Source organism: Coenobita brevimanus, chromosome 53 (assembly GCF_032717465.1).
Source record: "Coenobita brevimanus isolate Jiangsu-jjx chromosome 53, ASM3271746v2, whole genome shotgun sequence".
Classification (NCBI taxonomy): Eukaryota; Metazoa; Arthropoda; class Malacostraca; order Decapoda; family Coenobitidae; genus Coenobita; species Coenobita brevimanus.
The window spans coordinates 7,304,395-7,328,900 of NC_137006.1; positions in this window are offsets into that span (position 1 = coordinate 7,304,395).

Here is a 24,506-nt window from a genome sequence, read left to right on the forward strand (position 1 = left end):
CCATGAAGTTCGTCTGCCAGTTTTACACTAATTTCTGTATGAATGAAAAAGTTGTTTTAGTACACATCCCATATTTATACAGCGGATTTCTTTGATGCAGAAAAGGACCTGTCTTCGTTTCAATTTTAAACGGCCAGTTTTAAGATATCAGTCATTCTTGGGACGTGTTTTGAAGTTTACATTATTGTCCTGATGGCTTATCCCTTCCCCACCAGAAATAAATCCCGATTACGAAAGCTGTGTTTGAAGGTCGAGGGAAATTATGGGGTACACAAACAGGAACACGATTTCACTGAGTTTTCTTGGCAAGCTTTAGGTCTCCCTCGTAGACGACGAAAGAGAGAGTCTAGCATCATATCCTTCCCGATGTATTTTGGGTATTAGAGATTAACATTCCCTTGTAATAATATCAATATAATATAGACTTGATATCATACGGTAAAACAGCATACTGAGGTGTAATGTACTATACAGTAGTAATGTGCTGAATAAACCGAATTCATTTTTCTGGTTCTCAGACTTACAAAAAGTTTCCATTTTTTTTTTTTTTTTTCCATTTCCATGTTCAGCCAGCAGTACAATTCCTGTTGACCTAATCTCATTTTACGAACTAGCAAGCCATTTCTCGAAATTACGGATTTCACAATCTGCCTGACTCTGTTCTGGTGTCAACATCTTTTTCCATAATAAGTTGTAGTATCACACATTTTACATAATAATTTTTAAAGCTGTTTAATCATAATTAACAGTGTGTAATGAAGTGTGAATGATGAACAACCAAATGTCATTTCGCTGTTAGCTGTGGTATAGGAAGAAGGTGGATGGGAGACCACAAGTGCCACCCTGTTTCAATTATAAAATGAAGGTTAGGAGAAGTGAAAAGATATCTGAATAAAGTGTAAAGTCCTGGGGAACCATTTATTATGTTGGTATATGTGAATGTACTTAATACCATTCTATAGAGGTGTATAATGTGCTAGTAGTAGTTGTCATTTATCTCTACTTTTTGCATAAGCCCAGAGTGTATGTAAATGCTTTTCACCTCACTTTTAGCTGACCTCAGCACCGCGCCCAAGTCGGCACGGTGAGCGTACAGTGTCAGAAGACGTCATATACTGTAGTTACCAAGGGAGGTGGTATCGCTCTTACATATCTCTCGGGTCACAGTTATATTATTCTGTGCCCAATAAAGAGAGATTTGATTTGTTCATTTCTGTCACCTTACGCTACCACTTAATATAACAGACCAGCTTCCACCTTCTAGTGGCAGAGGACCTTTGGTGGAAAGTGTTGGGCAGTGACAGCGAGTGGCTGATGTGTACTACAGACAGTGTCGTCGATCTCCAACACGGTGGTCTAGTTATACTACTGTATAACAGCAGAAGACATAATATGTAGTCAGCTGTACTATTCCATATAACGGCTACATAATTGGTGGATCCTGTGGAATTAGCGGGTAAACTGACATAAATTTGGTGCTAGTGGTGGCATGATATTTGGTGCCAGCCGTGGCCCGATACATTAAATTGGTGGCAGCGGTGGGATACAATACAAGTGCTAAAGGGATTTATGCTGTGAACCAGTAACCCTTGCAATCGCTCGTTCCTGAAGGTGAAACAGAAAATCTTACTCAACTGTTGTAAGGGGACTAACTACCAGTGAGTTAAGTGGAGCAGATAAACTGGAGTGGTGAATATTAATTCCTCCCATTATTCTGCCAGTGCGAGATTCCTATCTTAAGCACAAACTGGCTGTTATCTCACCCTGTGGTGTGCGAAATATCTCCATCTTCAAACGCAAACTGGCAAGAATCTCGCTCTCGTGTGTGAGAGGCAAGATAAGGAGAGTTCAAGCCAGTGCGGTGAGGAGTGGGTCAACTAGAGACTTCTAGCAACTCCAGAGGCGCGGACGGCCGAGGCGAGTCGAGGGGAGCAGGCGCGGGCTATGTGGTGCCACGATCGTGTGTGGTGCGTCGAGTGGCGTCACTGCCTGGCGTGCTGCTAACTCCCACAGCGAGCGGGCTGCCGTGTATGGTTGGAGGAGTCTGGTGGAGTGTGGAATGTGGAATGTGGAACATCATCCTGGACTTTCATAACTAGGTAGTGTTCATGCATTAGTAATCCACACACTCACACACACTTGAATCAACACACGTTAGTTAGTTAATGTGTGGAAATAAAGGTTTCTCAGAATTCCCTTGAAATAAATATACTTTCTGTGTATTTTATATGTGTTCCGTTCTCTGTCACTTACCGTACTATCCTTTTTTTATGTCAGTTTTATCTTCCTGTAACTGGGAGGGGAATATTACTGACAAGGTTGGATGGATACAGTGAAAAAGTGGGGACGTAGAATTAGGGGAAATAGAGATCAGCCAACCCCACTAGACTCAGAATTTTATGAGTGGGTTGATACATCAAATAAAAGTGCTCAGACATATTAAATGAGTGAAGGACATATTGAGGATCAAGGTGATGAGGATATTTCTGAAAGACTGGATGAGGATTTGAATGCTTTGCATTTGCATTCTGGTCATACTTATTCAACAGTCCCAGAGCAATCAGTTAGATCCAAAATGGCCACTAGTCTTGCTAATGAGGATATTCCTAGTGAGGAGATTGTGGAAGTTGAGACTACAATAGTACCTTTGGTCACTCAGGATATGCAAAATCCAGTCATTACTGATAGTACTACAACCACTAACATACCTGTTTATACTTCAGATGTTTTCAGTACACCACAAGGTTTTGGACAAAATTTATTTTCTGTTCCTTATTCAAATGCATGGGGTATAAACACAGATGGTACTGGCATGCAAATCCAGAATCCTAATCAATGGGGCATGAATACTAATATTGGCATGCAAACCCTGGGCCCTTATCCAAATACCTGGGGCATGATTAACAATATGGGCATGCAAAGTCAGACTAACCCTCCTCCTTTGTGGCAGATACCTGTACCTAATATGGCACCCACTAATCTTGCTACTGATATAGCACAGCAGCATCCTAACTGTACTGAAAGTCAGGCTTTGGCGAAGGCAGGTATGTGCTATGCAGAAGCTAGCAAAGCCTTGCAAACTTCGGGCTGGAGAGATACAGCTACTAGTTCTCCACAGCAAAGGACAAGGCTGTTAAGCCAAAGGTGAAAAGATGGTGTGTCATACATGGGCATTGTCCTCATGAAACGGGCTGTTGCCCCTTTGTCACTGAAAAGAGGAAGAAACTAGGGAACCAAGCTAGTTCGGGGGAAGCTCAGGTCCGAGCGCAAAAGTAATTAAAATAGTACAATCCACCGATGCGTGTGTGGCAGCTATTACTAAGGTGGACTTATTATCTATTCCTTGGATCATAAGGAAAGGCCAAGTGTCCCTGATCGTAGATACAGGGGCATGTACAAACATTATTTCTAGTAAAGCACTGGAAAGACTTAAAAGTGAAATGCCTCTAACAAACTGGACATTATCAGCACCTGATGTAATGTTGACAGGTGTGACAGGGAGTAGAATGAAGATTGTAAGCCAGGTGCCGTTGACATTGAGGGCAGATAAACGATCTCCTGTGTTACGTGCTACATTTTATGTGGTTGAGGATTTTCCTCTGCCAGCTGATGGGCTGTTAGGCTTTGAAACCATGGAGGAGTATGATATAGTAATACAACCTCAAAGACATTCCATTTCCTTTAATGGGAAAGAGTTTGTAGGCCTTAATCCCTCAGCGACACGAACTGGAACTTGCATCCAATCAGGAGCCGTTCAACCAGTTGTGACCCCGATAAGTGAAGCGTCAAGGGAGTCCCCGGATGCACACGAAGCGGAGGGTATGGACCGGAAGAAGTCAGGGCTATAGTGAGTGGTAATCACCACTTACCCAGTCGAACCGTCTGTAAAATTCCTGTCTGAGTACCTGACGTGTCGGTGGGAACTGATGTAGCATGCTTAACTGAGACTGTAAAACATAAGGCATTGTCGCTGGAATCGACTCTGACTAGCGTTGGCCAAGACCAGAAGACGCCCCTCTTCATCGCAAATATGAGTGGTGGTGCAGTTAAGCTCAGAGATGGTTGTTATATAGGCGACTTGATGTGCTATGGTGCCCCCATAAAGGAAGTCAACGACGTGCTGGTGATCTCTCCTGTAGTTACATCTCAAGCAACGACTCAGTCGGAATCCGTATGTCTGGCTAAGGAAAAACAGCTGGAGTAATATGTGAAGGTCACGGATAATGTAGACCATAAAACACGACTCCTAGCCCTCCTTAGAGAATTTTCCGACGTAGTAGCACTTCCAGGAGAAGCGCTGGGTAGGACGGATAGGGTGAAGCATCATATTGGTTTGTGCCCTGGTACAAATCCAGTTTATGTGCCCGCATACTGTCTACCGCACAGCCAAAGGGAAGCAGTGGATGAGTAAGTTGAAAGGATGCTTCATGATGAAGTTATCCAGCCTTTCTCCTCGCCTTGGAATGCACCACTCTTTCTAGTGCCTAAGAAGGACGGTGGTGTGAGACCTGTTGTGGATTTTCGGCAAGTGAACAAGGTAACAGTACCGGATCGTTACCCGATTCTGCATCTGCGAGACTTACTTCAATCATTAGGTAAGGGAAATACTGTGTTTACTTGTCTGGATCTAGCGTCAGGGTATTGGCAGGTGGAGCTGACCGAAGAGTTGTGTCCCATTACTGCTTTTAGCACTCACCGTGGGCACTTTGAATTTCTCCGGATGCCTTTTGGACTGAGTAATGCTCCTTTAATATTTCAGCGGATGATAAACCAATTGTTTGGCGAGATATTAGGGCATGACGTCTTAGCGTATCTAGTTGATCTAATCATCATGAGTAACAATGTTAACAGTCATTTTAACAAGTTAAAACGAGTGATGGAAACCTTGATATCCGCAGGTCTGAAAATTAAGCTGTCAAAGTGTGAATTTCTGAAATCCAGTATTAGATTTTTAGGACACCTAGTTGATGGTAATGGCATCAAGACTGTGCCGGACATGGTAAGGCCAATGTTAAATTTTCCTACACCACAGAACAAGGATCAGATAAGATCGTTCCTAGGCCTCACTGGCTTTTATAGGAGTATTGTCCACAGGTATGCCATCATAGCATCACCTTTAACGAAGCTACTTAAGAAGGATGCTGCATGGAAATGGGGACCCTCGGAAGAGAAAAACTTCAACGAGCTCAAACAAGCCATGTCAGAAGCACCCGTATTAGCGTTTCCTGATTATACCCAACCTTTCTATCTGTGCACGGACGCCTCAGGTCTGGGTCTGGGAGCGGTGTTACAGCAGAAGGATGAGCAAGGCAAGACACATACCACAGCATATGCTAGTAGGGAACTAAGACCCCCAGAGAAGAACTATTCGACGACACATTTGGAGACATTAGCAGTTGTGTGGGCGTTAGGACATTTCCGGGATATTATCTTTGGCTACCGGATAATTGTTTTAACTGACCATGCACCCATACGTGACTTATTTAAAGGAAAGAACTTGCACGGTAAGGTTGCACGTTGGTTTGGCAAGGTAATGGAGTTTGATCCAGAGGTCAGATATTTCCCGGGCTGTCAAAATGTCGTAGCCGACGCACTGAGTCGTAGAAACATTGCTGCTACCATAGCTGAGGATGTTGCTCTTGCTGAGTATTCCTCAGACATGGTAAAAGCAGAACAACATAAGGATGCAATGTGGTCTCAAGTCATCTTGCCTTGGAGTCTGGCGACGAGATTGTCTACCTGAACTCTCAGTACCGATGACTCACTTCTATCTTCAACAGGGTCTTTTGTATAAGCAACCCCCAGGGAAAGACACTGCATATCAATTGGTTGTTCCTGCTACCTTACAGCAAGCCGTGCTACAGTTAGTTCATGACGTACCTCAAGCGGGTCATCCTGGTCGTGATAGATGCATACGTGAGGCGAGAAAGAAATACTATTGGCCGACCATGAGGAAGGACATAGAAGCCCACGTTAGTCAATGTGTCAAATGCGCGGAAATACGAGGAACGACGGGACTTCTGACTCCCATCTTAGAGTATCCTCTACCGGAAAAACCTTGGGATACAGTCTCCATTGATCTCTTAGTGTTGCCGAGAAGTCATCAAGGTTCGAGTTATGTACTGATGGCAGTGGACCATTTCTCACGATTCACTGTTTTAACACCTTTACAGACGAAAACTTCAGAGGAGGTGGCGCACGCTTTTGTGACTTCAGTGATTTGTCCATACTCTACACCTAAGGTGTTGCTCAGCGATAATGGCAGTGAATTTCGTAACCAGGTGTTACAAGAAATCTGTCGTATATATGGAGTAAAGCAAGTTTTTGTAACGCCTTGCAGTCCTAAGAGCAATGGCCTGGTGGAGAGGACAAACAGGAAGATACTGGAAGTCTTGAGACCAGTAATAACCTCAAATCAAGAGGATAACTGGGAAGATTGGTTATCACATGTAGCAGCGACCATCAACTCCTCAGAAAATTCATCAACTGGGAAGTCTCCTCATTATATCCTTTATGGAGAAGAGAAAGTGTTACCCTACGATTTGTTGGCTGGACCTCCTACTCCAGTTTACAACGAAGAAGACTACACAAAGGTACAGTTGTTGAAATTCCATCGTATACACAGTGAAGTACGGAAAAGATTAAAAGCCTCAAGAGCGGAGATGATGGCGAAACAACACAAGGGTAGTCAAGGAAAGACGTTACAGGCAGGCCAAAAGGTCATGATCCACAACCCTGAAAAAAAAATGGGAGAAATGGAATTCCCCCGAGCTAAGCCCTGTATTGGACTATATAGCCCCGCTAGGGTTACAGGAGGGAGCTACCCCTCCCGGCACGGCAGCCCGGGCGAGGCTCGAACTTGCAATCCCCCGATCACAAGTCCAGCGCGCTACCACTGTGCTACTGCGCCCCCCATTCACAACCCTGAGAGAATTTCCAAGCTCAGACCTAAGTTCCGCGGACCATATACCGTTGTGGAACGAGTATGTGGAAATACTTATAGAATAAAGGATGAAGCTAATGGAACTCAGGAGGTAGTACATGCTGATAGGATCAAACTAGTAAGTCAAGAGCTAGGCCTAACTAACCATGCATCTGATGTGTTGTCCTCTCTGTCTTCGTTGCAGTCTGTCGTCGTCCGTACCTGTCCCTAACCAAGAGTATCGCAGCAAGCTACGATCCCACAACAAGAGTGATTAAGGGAGTATCTACTCTTGCAGAAAAAAATGTGGCTGTGGCTCATACTCCTCGTGTGTTGCTTGGGGTGGACTTATGGAATGACGTCGGACATGGACACGACTGGGTTAATGCCAGGAGCACTGAAGAGCCCACTTGGAGAAGTCTTGGTAGTGGAAGATGCAGTATGCGTCTACTATCCAATGGAAGGCTATCTCCAAACGCCAGATATTGTCAAGGAGGTCTCCAAAGGCTTGTCGAATCTCAGACAGCAACTGTTGGAAGTGGGAAAGATGTTTAATCGAAACCCACGATTGACGAACTCTGACACCGAAGCTTTGGAACGAACCTTGCATGGAACTGTTGAGCTTCAGACTAGGCATATAGACAGGCTCACCAACAGGCTCACTAACTTGCATGTTGCTTTGCCCAACGTACACTCTGATCTTTCCAAGTATGTCCATGCACGTACTAAGAGAGGACTTGTGGATTTTCTAGGAATCCTGTCTCAACAACTCTTTGGTACGGCATTAGATAAGGACGTAGTGCAATTGGGTAGACAGATGCATGACTTGACACTGGCCTCTAAAGCCAATAATAGATTAATCATGCATGTGTATAAACAGTTAGATGAGTTCTCTAACAAAGCTAACGAGATAATTAGGACTACCAACCATCTAGTAGAGCTTGTGAACAACATCCAAATTAACCTACCAACCCTAGCTAACTTAGTGTTATTCGCTGAGTACTTACGTGCTCTCGACGAGTCAACCATTGCTTTGGAGAAGCATGCAGCCAATATGGTGGACGGCTTAATCGATGCAAGTTTGAACAGGGTTAATGCTTTATTGCTGCCTACTAATATACTAACAAATGCACTTGATATAGTTATGTGGAAGCATGGACTTATGTCACTTTTTGATCTGTGTCAACTGGAATATTATTACCCATTGTTAGAGGCCCAGTTGACCCATGAAGGCATCCTGATATTGGTACCTATGAGGAATGCTGTAACGTACCAGGCATGGCGGTTCATTTCCTTCCCTTTTGCTACTAAAAAATAATACACTTGTTTTTATTGAAGAGGATCCTGAGGTGCTAGTTGTCTCAGATGACAAGAAATATGTAGCAGAAACGACTGTGGATGAATCTGAGAAGTGTAAGGCCTCATTTCTTGATCTCCATGTATGTCCTGCTTTCCATTTTGTCTTCGTACCATTAAAGGTAGAGGAGTGTAAATAGGCCTTGTTGGACACAAATACTTCCTCTGCTCTGCAACGTTGCACCTTCCAACTCATTCAAGTAAAGTCAGTTTTCCATGCTCATATTCATGCAAAACAGTACTTTTACTTTCCTGAGACAGAGGACGTAACTGTGACTTGTGCCTCGCAGAATCAATTCCTTACAGTAAAGGGGTACTATGTTGCACCTGATTTTTGTGAGTTACACAGTAAAGAGATAGCAGTTCTGCCTAGCAAGCATCATCTAGCTTTGTCAGTGAACTTCTCATCCCAGTTACGACCCTTTTTACCTTCATTCAATGTTACTTCCTTGAATGTGAACAGGCTGTCTCATGTATTAACGGAGCTTACCTTCCTCTCCCACCTGAACAGGACAGATTTAGAGCCTTATGTACTGTCCTATCTTCCTTCATACCTTTCTCCTTCCTATTGTGGTCCTGGCGTTTGTCTTCTACTTATTGTGGTCTTGTCCTGTGTTTGTGGTTTAGGCTACTATTTAAGGAGCCAGTTAAAGAACCCACTGAGACCACATGTCCGTACTCGCTGATTGCAAGTGGATGTTCCTGAATAGTTAGCTACCCTACACTATGGTTAGGCTACACGGTAGTTAGGACAACAATGTCGACGAGGACGTCAATGGTGTGGGCGAGCGATGTTCTGGTGTCAACATCTTTTTCCATAAAAAGTTGTAGTATCACACATTTTACATAATAATTTTTAAAGCTGTTTAATCATAATTAACAGTGTGTAATGAAGTGTGAATGATGAACAACCAAATATCATTTCGCTGTTAGCTGTGGTATAGGAAGAAGGTGGATGGCAGACCACAAGTGCCACCCTGTTTCAATTATAAAATGAAGGTTAGGAGAAATGAAAAGATATCTGAATAGTGCATAAGTGTAAAGTCCTGGGGAACCATTTATTATGTTGGTATATGTGAATGTACTTAATACCATTCTATAGAGGTGTATAATGTGCTAGTAGAGTTGTCATTTATCTCTACTTTTTGCATAAGCCCAGAGTATATGTAAATGCTTTTCACCTCACTTTTAGCTGACCTCAGCACCGCGCCCAAGTCGGCACGGTGAGCGTACAGCGTCAGAAGACGTCATATAGTTACCAAGGGAGGTGGTATCGCTCTTACATATCTCTCGGGTCGCAGTTATATTATTCTGTGCCCAATAAAGAGAGATTTAATCTGCTCATTTCTGTCACCTTACGCTACCACTTAATATAACAGACCAGCTTCCACCTTCTAGTGGCAGAGGACCTTTGGTGGAAAGTGTCGGGCAGTGACGGCGAGTGGCTGACGTGTACTGCAGACAGTGTCGTCGATCTCCAACACGGTGGTCTAGTTATACTACTGTATAACAGCAGAACACATAATATGTAGTCAGCTGTGCTATTCCATATAACGGCTACATAATTGGTGAATCCGGTGGAATTAGCGGCTAAACTGACACATAAATTTGGTGCTAACGGTGGCATGATATTTGGTGCTAGCCGTGGCCCGATACAACTCTCTCTCTCTCTCTCTCTCTCTCACACACACACACACACACACATATCTATCTATCTATCTATCTGTCTATCTATCTATCTATCTCTTTACCTATAGATAGGGGCCATAATTCCTCAAGGGGTGGCCGTTTGAATATAAGTTAGTTGTTTGACGAGGACGAGCAGTAACCCTCCACCAAACCATTTGCTGACAAGTAAGAAACACGAATGGATTAATCATATGGTTACCACCCAGCGATATAAATGGTTTTCTGGCTTACAGGAAACCATTTAGCCTGTCACTCAATGTAAAGCCACTTGAAAAGGAAAGAAGATTTTTAAAAAATAGTGACAGATGGGATAAATAGAAAAAAGAGGAGGGGAGACATAGGAAGATAAGGATGAGGCAGGAAGTAGGTAGAACTATATCATAGGAGTGGATGATGATCGCCACCACCAACCAAGGATATATAGATAGATGGATAGACAGACAGACAGATATAGAGATAGACAGATATATAATATATATACTCAACTGCCACCAGTAATAACGTAGGTATAACGTCCTAAAACCAAAGGGGTTATTAACTAACTTGGTTGATACGATGTAGTAGTAAATATAATATACGCACTACTACAGCGTATTCTCTCATATTATGAGAGGATGATGTGTTGCAGGAGGGTAGGGTGTAGTAACTTGGTGGTGAGGTAACAAAGTAAGGAAATGTTAAACAACTTTCATTATTTCCTCTACTATTATGGTGAGATTTCACATTTCTCTTTGTTACCGTCGTAAGATTTTATTTGATTCAGGAAATCTGCTGCTGTGAAGAAGCTGGAAACCTGATGTAAATATTGTGTCGTGCACATCAAACAGCGTCATGAGGAAAGGTTGTCAAGCTGACGACCAAGGGAAGAGTCAGTCAGACAGAATCCCTTTATAGTTTGGTCTTCCTCTTACTTAATTCTAGGTGCCGACGACTATTTTTTTTTTCTTAGGAAAAGCGCCTAGAATACTACAGATATAATTAGAAGCGATCTCCAGTAACGAACAACATTTATGTACCATTTTATTAACCTCTTCGCCTTCAGTTCCGTCGCTTTGTTTATGTCACACACTTGCAATTCTCAGACAATTTTATCCATTTTAACAAAGATTCCTTTCTAGGAACTGGAGTAAGATCTTGATAGGTAGCGTTTCGCGTAAGCCAAACAGCGTCATTAGATGTAAAACTGTTGACCAAGAAACACTCGCCCACATAGTTGATGCTGCCGGACCCCCCTCCCCTTCCCTCAGGACATTGATATAATTCCACTCCCTGCCGGGTAATATAAACGATCTTCAGTTCCTTCACTATTCCCCGGAAGGAGGATGGTACACTGCACAAGAAGCACAACTTCCACCAGTCCACCAGCTTCATCTACTGCAACAATAGCAACAATAACAACAACGTCTTCATTTCGATGAAGATCTAGTACTATTTAACACAGCAATGTCTCTTTAATGTCATCGCTACCGTCAAACATTTCATATAGTTTTAGGGAAAATTGCGCTAGAGAGGTATCTTGCGAAAAGGTCAGACACAGCCCGATTAGAAGAAATACTTGTCCACGACGTATACTCCTCTTTTATATTCATCACCTCCGGAAGATTATTCTTTTAGCTAAGAGGAAACTTAAACAGGTTAGAGAGAGACAGTAATTTATGCAGTCGCTGAGCATGGCAAACCGAGTCATGAGGAGAGGTTGTAAAGCTGACTACCAAGGGAAGATGAGGATGTGTTCGTAATTATTTTCTTTCTACTGCAAGACTTCTTAATTAAGTTGAAGAGATCCCTGTGATAGCACTGGGTTTAACAGAGATCTTGTGAAGATAATAGGCTTCTTTGAAAATATTCTTTTGAAGCTTCCTGCCAGTTCTATTATTTTGTGTTGTAATTTTGCTGACAGCAGAAGGATATTTTTAGAATAAGAGAAGCTTGTATAGTCCTTAAAAGAAAGGTTTAGTGTCTCCAGAATTTCCTTGTCAGTACACAATACGTCTTTGTGACTGTGATCTTCCTAACACCAGGCGATTATATTTGGTTCAAGAGATACCTGTAGAATAAGAGGGATCAGACAGAATCTCCACAATTATGACCATGTGATACCCTCATTAGAGACCTCTTCGTAGGAATTCACCTCCTCAGACAGGTGACGTCTTTAACAGTTTTCTCTTGTTGCTTATGAAAGATATATATATCCTCACTTGGAAACGTGTCCGCTAAACTGATTAAAGTCTCTGAAATTAGCAAGAATTACGTCGCCGACATAAAGAGTGAAGAAAGTACATGATTTAACCGCGTATCAAGCAAGTCATGCCGAACCATGAAGAGAGTCTGTGAATTTGGTATTCAGGGGAAGAGTGACCCACCCATGTTTATGCATGCTGATAATTTCAGCCATCTCGCAATTCCTAACATTTGTTTCGATACCCAGTCTTCTCAAACAGCACCTCTGTTCTTGTTGCTTATTCTTGGTAGCTTTATCAAATGATACCAGTATTCTCTTTTATTTTTCCCATCTTCTCTAAATATTTTTTCCGTTTTTTAATTCCCTTATTGGCACAGCATTTTTTTAAATTGTCGTGCTAGCTATTCTGAATTACTATAATCCTTTTAAGTTACTCGTAATTCAGACTTTTGCCGTCCTTTATCCTGTGCTCTATTAAATCATAAGTTTATATTCACTACAGTTGACTCGAAATAATGGGTATCCTGTTCCCTTTCCAAACATATGTCTGTAATTAGCTGTTATCCTGCTCGCTACTGTGTGTACTGGTGCTGGAGAAACATGCCATCAAGTGGTGGCACTTAAATAACCGGGTAGCTCCGCTTCGTATTTATACCGAAGTCCGCCAGCTCCCTTCCCATTGTCCATTAGGAGGATGGGCGACTGCAAGGAACAAGGACAGTGTTGCTCCACAGATCACCTAGTTCACATCCCGATGAGCATGGGGCAACAACAGCAACAACAACAACAACGAAACAAAAGCATTTGGGGCCGAATGGTAATCGTCCGAAAATAATATGTTGTTGGCTAAGGTACTAGCTACCTACAAACCGAAATTGAAGAAAGTTCTCAAAACTCAACGGAATTCAGTAACCGCGTTTCACAAAAAGCCAGTCCATATTAAAAATCATGTGGCAGCTGGCAATCGGTCGTCTTTGATCAAATCCTCATTAAAGGTAACAGGCTTCTGAACATTCACATGGTTGCTATTTCCTAAAGGTTTCTGAAAATTCGTCCACAACTTTTTGAGATATTTTACCAACAGATACATAGAAGCACACACAGACACACACCGGCAAAAACTATATTGCTTCGCCTTGCTATTGGCGGATGATAATAACAATTTTAACCTGTCCCTTCTCAAACCACCCACCGATGCCTCCTAAATCTTGTTAGGACGGAATAGTTTTCACATGTGTAATTTCTATCTATGTGTCTATCTATACATCTCTCTATAGCCAGACGACATAATCCCGTAATGACTTAGTTGTTATACGGGGAGGTGTGCTAACTCTCCACCTACCCACTTGTTGACATGTTACTTCCACATTTTCAGCTAGTACTGTGATTTCACATTCTTTACGTTCCAAGCCTTCTATTCCTGATTTTAGACCCTGCCACTTCATTTAAAGAAGTGAAAAATAGCTTTATGCTGCTGCTGCCGATGATGGCGACGATGATGATGATGATGATGATTTATAACAGTAGGATATAGAATTGTAATAATTATGATGATTCAGATTAATGCTAAGTATGATAGTAATAATGATTTCACTAACTAAATCTGACCAGGTAAAAATAAAATCTTTATTGACCCATTCAATACGAGTATTTTTTAATATTTCTCCCCACCATCAGACAGTTCCATTCAGTTTAAGGCTCCCTTTGTAAAGAAGGTTTAGAATTTACATCCAATAATTCTTAACTCTTTAGTCTCTCTCATTCAGCTTCCTTGTCTTCCTTAGTGCTATCTAATAGTTTCGCGCCATACTTCTCATAGTTTCATAATATTCTCTCTCTCTCTCTCTCTCTCTCTCTCTCTCTCTCTCTCTCTCTCTCTCTCTCTCTCTCTCTCTCTCTCTCTCTCTCTCCCTCTCCCATTGATTTTTCCCGCCCCTCTATCTCCCTCCCTTCCCACTAAGTCTCCTTCCAATAAGATTTTTCCCGCCTCTCTGTCTCCCTCCTTTCCCTCTAAACCTCCTTCCTCTGTCCTCACCTTTCCTCTTCCTCTCCTTGTCTCTCCCTCTTGTCCTTCATCCATTCTCTCTGTTCCTCACTCTCTTCCCTCCACCTGATCACAGCCTTCAGTCTCCACAGCAAGAGGCTTCAGAATTTATATCTGGATTTTCCCATGGGTACTTTGAAGGACGACCTTGGAGAAGAAAATTTGGAGGCGTGCAGGAAGACTTTGGAAGGGTGAAGGGAGAGTATGGAGTGATGGAGGGAATTTTTGGTGAGGTTGGTACAGATTGGAAAAAATGGACCGAAATATTGAACTTGGAAAGAAAACCATAGGCAAAGGAGGAATATGTTGTTGGCGAAAGGTTTTGGAAGGTGGGAGGAGTTTTTGGAGGTGCTGAGGCTGAGAAAATATTGAAAGGATTGAGGAAGATCTGGAGCGTAAAGATGGAGGAAGGTTCGGGAAGGTTAGAGAGTGACTTCAGAGGGATGAAGGAAGAGACAGAGGAATGATGAAAAGAAGAGATTGTGGAATTATGAGGTGATATCTTTAGGACTTGCAATTTAGTAGGCAAAACGTTCAGAGTAGTAAAAATCTGGTGGAGAGGGTCCCTTTACGTTTTTTTTTTTTTTTTTAAGTTGAGAAAATGTTTGGAGGGTTCAAGAGAAACTGTGGACTTTCTGGAAAACCTTGAAGATTGGACAGAGACAATTTCCCTTGAGGAAGACTGAAGAAACAGAGTAATATTTTAAAGATATTTTGGCGAAGCGTTGCCAGAAAAGATGGTTCTGGAAGCATGGAGGGAGATGGAAGTGTGGAGGAAGATTTCTGAGGATGGACGAAAATTTGGGGGATAATAATGAAAGTTTTCAGGATCGAAGAAATCATTGACGATCTTGGGATCTGCTTAGACCTGGATAACTTTAATGAAATGAAGGATGAACGATCTTGGGATCTGCTTAGACCTGGATAACTTTAGTGAAATGAAGGATGAATTTAGACATGGAGGAAGATTTGCTAGTAGCAGAAAAAGGGTGATAGACTTGAAGGAGGATTTAATAGAAATGGAAAAGGATTTTATTATTTGGAGGATGATTTTTGGCGAGATACAGGGAATGTTAATATCTTGTAGGAAGAGTTTGGTGGGATGGAGGAAGTTTGTAAGACTTGGGGAAGACTTTGGACCGATGGAGGAAGGTTTTAAGTTTTGGGGGAGGATATGGAAGCAGATTTTAAGATGTGGAGGAGGAAGATTTAAGGCCACTGAGGAAGACTTTGGGGGAGCAGAGGAATAGTTAGGACTGGTGAAGGAAGACCCTTTAAAGGTGAAAGGAGGGTTGTGATGGACAGGGGAAAATTAAACATAGAATAATACTTTGGAGAGATAGATGAAGACTTTAAAGGGATGGAAAAAGACTTAAAAGTGATGGAGAAAGGCGCTGGAGAGATGGAAGAAGGCTTTGGAGGGATGGAGGATGGTTTTAGAGGAATGAGGAAAGACTCGAGGTTAATAGGATATTTTGGGTGGGTGGGGAGGGACCAAAGTGGGATTTTGGGCAAGATGATGGGGGTAATGTAGAAATGAAGGGGAGTTTTGGAAAAGCAGACGAAGATAGGAAAAAAATTGAGGGTGGGATTTTTTTTTTTTTTTTTTTGCTTCAATATTCTCCCCCAGGTTTCCTCTCTATAATTCCTACTACTCCTGGCAACTGTTCTGTCACCTGTGCTCTGGACTTACAGCTTAATCCTGTCCACGATGTAAGCCTGCTATTTAGTGTCATGTTCATGTCGAATCACCTTTCTTATCCTCAGCTGTTCTGTGCACTACCCTCTCTAAGATTACTGAACTTCTTTTTCTCTTAAGTATTCCGTATCCTACCAACAGCCACATCACCTCTCTGTCCTTCCATCCACTTTTCTTAGCTCTTCTGTCATCCTAATCTGTATTCCTCTCATATCATCAATCTATCTTTCCCACAGTTCCTTTAAACAATTCTGCATCCTTTCCTGCCTTGAGTACACTTAACTAGATATTCTTTAATTAATTTTGTTCTCTCAAAAAAAACAGATGGGCAGCTTCTTCCTGTGGATTCAGAAACGAAAAAAAAACATGGAAACTACATATCCAGTCCTACGATATGCAGGCCAATTTGAAGAATTGAAAAATAGTAGTAGTAGTAGTAGTAGTAGTAGAAGCAGAAGTAGTAGTAGTAGTAGTAATAGTAATATAGTGGTCGTAGTTAGCAGATGGGAGCCCATTCAACAAAATGTACAAAAATATCAAAGCGATATCTGCCCTCCTTCCCCTAATGTATCCTTTATATGCTTTGGAGGGGCTGAACCCCCATAAAAATGGTGGAAAGTTTTACATAATGGAAGACATATTCAAGGAACCAAAAAATCTGACCTGTTGAGATCCATTTGTTCACGCTTCCTGTTTCTGATCGTTTTTATTTTTGGAGGGGACTGACTCCCCAAGAATCGCTGGGGAGTCACTCTCTCCAAATATGGAAATCTATCTATCTATATATCTAGGCTGCTTCCCCCAAGGAAAGGGAGGTAGCCGAGACAGGACGACACACTCCCCATTTACTCATCCATTCAAACACATTCATTCGCATCTTAGCCCCAAAGGGGAGAACGGACAGATCTTCACCGCACCACACCACTACTGCGCAATGCAATCAGTGACATCCGCAGCAGGGCCCGACAGCAGAACTGGTTTACCCCTGCCACATCATAACAGACCCATCCCCTTACCCGCACCTGACCTGACTAGCTGATCAGACCAAATGTGGGAGAATATCCCCTCAGGGCTGCGTCATCACTTATTCATTCACAATTTCTCTCCATTTATTTCTGTCACGCACAGCCACTCTTCCTTGCTCAACAGACATCCCTCTCGCATCCAGCGCTCTCTTCACACTGTCCATCCATCCTATTCGTGGTCTTCCTCTCAGCCTTACACCTCTCACATCAGATCTAGTTATCTTTTTCACCAATCGCTCATTATCCATTCTCTCCATATGCCCAAACCATCGCAACACCCTCTGCTCAACTCTACCAGCCATCTCCCGAACAACTCCAGTTCTCCTTCGCACTTCATCATTTCGCACCCGATCCATACGTGTCACTCCACACATACTCCTCAGACACCTCATCTCCATTACATTCAAACTTTTCCTCTCTGCTACACCCATATTCGATGTTTCAGCCCCATATAACGCAGTCGGTACCACAACACCCTCATACAGCCTTCTCTTTACATCCATTCTAAGCGAACGACATTTAAACACTTTTTTCATTCCTCCCAGCACCTTTCCTGCTTCATTTATTCTAAACTTCACTTCTGCATTTATTCTTCCATCCACAGCAACATATGACCCTAGATATTTAAAACAATCTACCTCCTCAAGCAACTCACCATTCAAAACTATATTCATCCCCCTACCATCTATCAACCTCGTACACTTCATCACTTTACTCTTATTCTCATTTACTTTCAATTTCCTCCTTTCACACACCCTTCCAAACTCCTATACCAACTGTCTCAATCTCTCCTCTGAATCAGTCACCAGTGCAGTATCATCTGCAAACAGCAGCTAATTCAGATTCCACTCTCCACCATCAACATTCACCAGACTCAGACCTCCACCTAAAACTCTTGCATTCACCTCCCTTACAACACCATCCATGTAAATATTAAACAACCAAGGTGACATCACACATCCCTGTCGCAGCCCCACTTTCACGGGAAACCAATCACTCACAGCATTTCCCACTCCTACACACGCTCTACTATTTACATAAAAACTTTTCACCCCTTTTAGTAACCTACCATCAAGTCCATACAATCTTAAAACAGTCCACAAAGCCTCCCTATCAATTCTATCATATGCTTTCTCTAAATCCATAAATGCCCAAAACACATCCTTGCCTTTCGCTAAATACTTTTCACACACTTGTCTCACAGCAAACACCTGATCAACGCATCCCCTCCCTCTCCTAAAGCCACACTGCTCATCACCTATCACTCTCTCTGTACCCTCTCTAACTCTCATAATTGACACTCTACCATACACCTTACCTACAACACTCAACAGACTTATACCCCTAAAGCTAGTACATTCATACTTATCACCCTTGCCTTTATACAACGGGACCACACAAGCACTTGCCCAGTCAATTGGCACCATACCTTTCTCAAAGCACACATTCAACAATCTTACTAACCAGTCAACAATAGTCACTCCACCACCCTTCAGGCATTCCACAGCACACCCATCCATACCTGCAGCTTTCCCTGTTTTCATCTCCTTTACTGCCTTCTCCACTTCCTCCTTCGTGATCAAAGAATCATTCAACTCTCCCAACACATTTATTCCTTTCATTCTTCCATCCGCCCCAATCTCAGCCACTCTTTCCTCCTCTACATTTAACAATCTTTCAAAATACTCTGCCCATCTCTTCCTTACTGCATCCATCTCAATTAACATCCTTCCATCCTCTGCTTTTACTCGTTCTTCCTTCCCAGACTCTCCCTTTCGCACCCTTTTCACCTCCTTCCAAAACATTTTCTTATTTTGTTGAAAATTCTCTGTCAGCCGCCTACCCCACCTCTCATCTGCTGCCACTTTAGCATCACGCACAGCCCTTCTCGCTCTATTCCTCTTCTCTTTATACCTTTCATATGACATCTCATCCTTCCTCTGCAGCCACACTTCATATGCACGTCTCTTCTCAGCCACAGCCATACTTACTTCCTCGCACCACCATTCACTTCCTTTTCTTACACCACCACCCACACGTCTCACACCACACACCTCTTCTGCATGCCCCACCACAGCACTCTTAAACAACTGCCATTCCTCCTCCACGCTGCCATTTTCCCGATCTTTCACTGCGTTCCACTCATGTTTCAATTTCTCCTGATACTCTATCTTTTTCTCTCTTTTATCAAACTCACTCACTTTCAAAACCTCCCTGCCACACCTAACCCTCCTAGCTCTCACCCATCTCTTACCTACTCTTAACTTTCCCTCCACCAGGTAGTGGTAGTGCCACTCTCACTCTCACATCCAACAATCTTCCTATTACATTCCTAGACACAACCACATAGTCCATCAAAGCTCTATCAACAACCCTTCCACCCTCCTGTCTCACCCATGTATACTTATAAATATCTTTCTTCTCAAACAGCGTATTCCCAATCACCATCTCTCGCTCAACACACATCGCTATCATTCGTTTCCCATTTTCATTTCTTCCAGGCACACCATGCATACCAACTACGCCTTCAACTGCTACATTTCCCACTCTAGCATTCAAATCTCCCATCATTACCACATTCACATTCGCTCCAAAACTCTGCAGACACTCATCAACATCATTCCAGAAAGACTCCCTCTCTTCTTCATCCTTTTCACTACCAGGCCCATATGCACTCACAAACACCCACAACTCACGTTCAAATTTCGCTTTCACCCACATCAGTCTCGATGACACCTCCTTCCATTCAATCACACATTGCTGTACTTCCGGACTCACTAACAAGGCCACACCTTCTCTTGCCCTTCCTCTATCAACACCTGACAATCTTCCATTCACACTTCCAAACATAGACTCCCCCTTCCCTTTCATCTTCGTTTCACTCAAAGCTAACACATCCAACTTTCTTCTCACAAACATTCTCCCAATCTCCTCCCTTTTAGCCTCAATCGTACTACATCCACGCACATTCATAGACCCAATCTTCAGGGTACGGGGATAACTCCATCTCCCATCCCTTTCTCTGGCCTGTCTCTTTTTAGGAACTAAAAAACAGAGGAGGGGGTCCCTAGTCCCCTCACCCCGCCCCTTTTAGTCGCCTTTTACGACACGCAGGGAATACGGTGGCAGTATTCTTCCTAACACAACCTGACCGCAGAGTAGTAGTACCACCCCATGGTGCGGCCAGGTTGTGTCCCCCCCGCCACATGGGGGAAATATGGAAATACGGATGAGAATCCTTTATATAATATGGAAATACGGATGAGAATCCTTTATATAAGATGTAATGAGATGTCAAAGACATACCTGTCCTCTCTTCCCTATTCTTGAGAATTATAAAACGGTGAGGCGGTTGACTCGCCTAAAACTCACTGTTGGAAAATTGTACAGTATATAGTGGAAGACTTTAGTAGTAAGTACAGTAGATGACATCACCTGGAAATTTTCATTCAAATCCATGAAACAGCCTAGGAAAAATTAAGCTCTCTCCCCCCCCCTTTCACACACACACAGGCTAAATCTCGAGCAACTGTATAGGTCGAGTTGCCGAAATGCTACTATTCCGCTTTGCAGGACTGATAACACACTTATCCTACCCGGATATCTCACAGGCTGTTCCTAATCGTGTTCCCCGTCAAATCGCCTCTGTATCCCTAGCTATGTCGTACCATTTCCAAACACAACCTTTCCCCGTACCCATTATGTATGCTAGCTATTTCGTACCATATCCTGTCTCAAATCACCCCCATATGCATTCTATTATTTCTGTTTAGTTTGTCCTTTCTATCCTCTCAAATAATTCCACTGTCAGTCGATATTCCGTATTGTCTTCTTTGTCAGATCATCCATCTACACTTCCTCATTATTCTTGCTAATTATGTAGTTACCGTGGCGTCCTTCACTGCATTATTTTCAGATGATTATGTTTATATGTCAGTCGATGGGTTGAGAGGGGCTAGAAACTATCTTTAGTTCTTCTTTGCATTTTAAAAGTTATAGTCCTCTGCCTTCCCCAGTATTTTCCAACAAGTTCTTTCCATCATCCTAATATTTTCGACTTTCATGCATGGTCGCGGAGCGTTGCTTCCTCTCTCTCTCTCTCTCTCTCTCTCTCTCTCTCTCTCTACTGTCCTCCACATGGCCCCATTGATAGTGATGCTTTAAATTCACTAGTGGAACATCTCCCTGGGAATAAGTTAGTGTTGGGCGATTTTAACGCCCATCACTATCAATGGGGTAGCTTGAGGATCGATGGTCGTGGGGAGCAAGTAGCCGACCTAATACTACAGTCCAACCTCTGTCTTCTGAACGATGGTAGAGCGACTCGTGTAGATGATCGTACTGGTAACTTTTCGGCCATTGACTTATCTTTGGCCTCCCCTGGTATACATCAAGATCTCTCATGGGACCCTTACGACGACTCCTTGGGAAGTGATCATTTACCCATCTGTCTTTCTTATACACGCGACATCATTTCAGACCCTCCACCTCCAAAATTTAACTATAAGAAAGCAGATTGGGGATTCTTCTCAAGGATCGCCAATTTAGATATATCTGGGGAGACCATAGATGTTAAGGTCGAAAATATAACCCAATCCATATTACACGCAGCTGAGGCTGCTATTCCCAAGACTTCTACAGTTCATGCGAAGCATAGAGCACATTGGTGACGCCGGATTGCCGACAAGCATTAAGAAAACGCAATAGGAGATACAGGATTTTTGATAGTCAGCCCACTGGAGGAAAATTTTATTGCGTACAAACAGGCACGGGCTGAGGCAAGGAGAATAATAAGAAGGGCTAAACGTGACTCTGGCGGTCCTTTGTGTCCACGGTGACTCGTACAACACCATTAAATAAAGTCTGGTCCACTATATAAGATTATTAAATAATAAACGCCCATACTTCCCTGTCACCACCTTGCAGGTGAATAACACCACCTATGACGAGCCCGTGGAAGTTGCTAACATCCTCGCCAGGAGTTTTTCATGTAAGTAGCTCAGCCAATTATGACCCTCGTTTCCAACATCATAAACGCACGGCTGAGCTACAGATATTAGACTTTGCCACAGAAGACGTAAACTCCCCGTACAACCAAGAGTTTACGCTAGATGAACTGCTCCTTGCCCTTAAATCCTGTAAAGACACCAGCCCTGGACCAGACACCATCACGTACGGTATGATCCAGCATCTTAATCAGGACAACCTGATTAAGATGTTAGCATTGTACAATGAGATTTGGGCGTCTCGAACGTTCCCAAACTCATGGCACTTTGCGCACGTCATACCGATACCCAAAGAGGCTGGTCGTCTTATGAATCCCACTTCATTTCGTCCTATTGTGTTGACTTCTTGTCTATGTAAGGTCATGGAACGTATGGTTAACAATAGGCTTCTTTTTTGTTTTAGAGTCGAAGAATTTGTTAAATGATCAACAATGTGGCTTCCGTAAATACAGAAGTTCACTAGATCATTTAATGAATTTGGAGCATTGTATTGCAGAGGCATTTGCCAATAAAGAATTCATGATAGGGGTGTTCTTGGACATCCATAAAGCCTATGACATGACCTGGCAACACGGTATACTAATGAAGCTCTATGCTTATGGTTTAAGAGGAAATTTGCCTGTTTTTATTTCAAATTTCTTAAGGGACAGAACTTTCTCTGTCAAATTGCCCCGTAACGTAACATCGGATATATTTATTGTGCTTAGTCCTACTTTATTTAGTATTATGATCAATGATATTCTGTCATCAGCTCCCATCCCGAGGAATCTTAAATACTCACTCTACGCTGACGATTGTGCAATATGGCACTCTTCCCGTAATGCACAATTTTCGGCTGGGCGGATTCAAGCAGCCCTTGACTCCGTCCACCAATGGGCCTTGCAGTGGGGATTTAAGTTTTCCGTACGTAAGTGTGCCGCTATAGTTTTCACTAATCGTAATATACCTAATTTGTGCTTAACTTTGGATAATCAGGCGGTACCTTTTCAAAATTCTGTAAAATTTTTAGGAATACATTTTGATCGTAGAATGAATTTTAAACTTCACGTTAATACTTTGCTTGCTCGTTGTGATAAATCGTTAAATGTCCTCAAGTACCTAGCGGGTACTACCTGGGGTGCCGACAGAAAATCTTTATTAATGGTGTACAAGTCCCTTATTCGATCGAAGCTAGACTATGGCGCACAGGTGTATGGCTCGGCATCCGATGCCACGCTGAAAGGATTGGATGTGTTACAGAATAAATGTTTACGAATGTGTCTTGGAGCTGTCAGGTGTACCCGTGTAGCTCGTATGGAAGTGGAGGCGAATGTGCCTCCCCTCCGTATTCGCCGTGACCACCTGGCCTTGTCCTATGGTGTAAGGACATTAAGAAAAAGTAATATCGGCAATGTGGCCTGTACCCCCCTGCGTCAATACCACCACCTTCTGCGGGGGGTGCGTCGGCCACTTGCCGCTCGCCTCCACTTACTGACTCAGGAGCTTGATGTGGACCCCAGTGACTGTGACAAGTTGGTGCTTAAAAATATAGCGCCTTGGGAGCCACCCGGCTTTACAGTCGATGTTACATGGCTCCCAGCACCAAAGGCCAAGGCGCCGGAGGCGGAGGTCCACCACTTGTTTCGTAACATCATTGTTCGTCACTTGGGGTCCCATCAATTGTACACCGACGGCTCCAAGTCGAGTGAATGTGTGGGTGCAACTGAATGTGCCCTCAGGTATCGGTTGCCGACTCATACATCTGTGTTTACTTCAGAACATTTTTGCTATTGACAATGCCATAGACTATGCTCTCAATTCTAGACATGACTCATTTGTCATATTTTCAGATTCAAAATCAGCCCTTCAGGCAATTGCATCTTGCACTACGGACTCTCATGAGATCCAGGGCCGCATCGTTAATAAGTTGCATTCATGCAACAAGTCATTCACGCTGATCTGGGTGCCTGGTCATTGTCGTATCTACGGCAATGAGCAGGCTGACTTACTTGCAAAGTCGGCTGTGGAGCTCGAGGAGACTTGGGACGTTCCTCGTGATCTACGGTCGAGTCTATCTCTCGGAAAGAAATCAATAAATCTTCTGTGGCAAGGTCAGTGGACCAGACTAAATATTCCAACTTGTAAGCCGTACCTGGGCGACTGGGACACTGCCAACCGTCCCAGTCGCCTAGAAGAAAAAGTGTTGGCACGGCTACGGCTGAATGCCACCATTGTAACCCACATAAAACCATATATGGAAAGACGCTTCCCACCGCACTGTGACATCTGTAATGCGGTGTTATCTATTAGTCATATCATCCTGCGCTGTCGGCGATTTATTCGTGAACGTGCTTCACTTATAAATTACTGCGGCGCAGTAGACGTCCCCTTCACCCTTTCCACCATCCTGGGTGATGGGGACATTGTTATGACTGATAAATTGATGGCTTTCTTGAGAGAGACCGGACTGATCAGAGTGATGTGACTTTTTTACTGCGTGGTTATGGTTTTTATGAACAGTAAATATGTACATATTGTAATATTAATTAGGGTTGACAGTTGACATATTTTAAATAGTTCCTCCTCCCACCGATCTATTTCTAA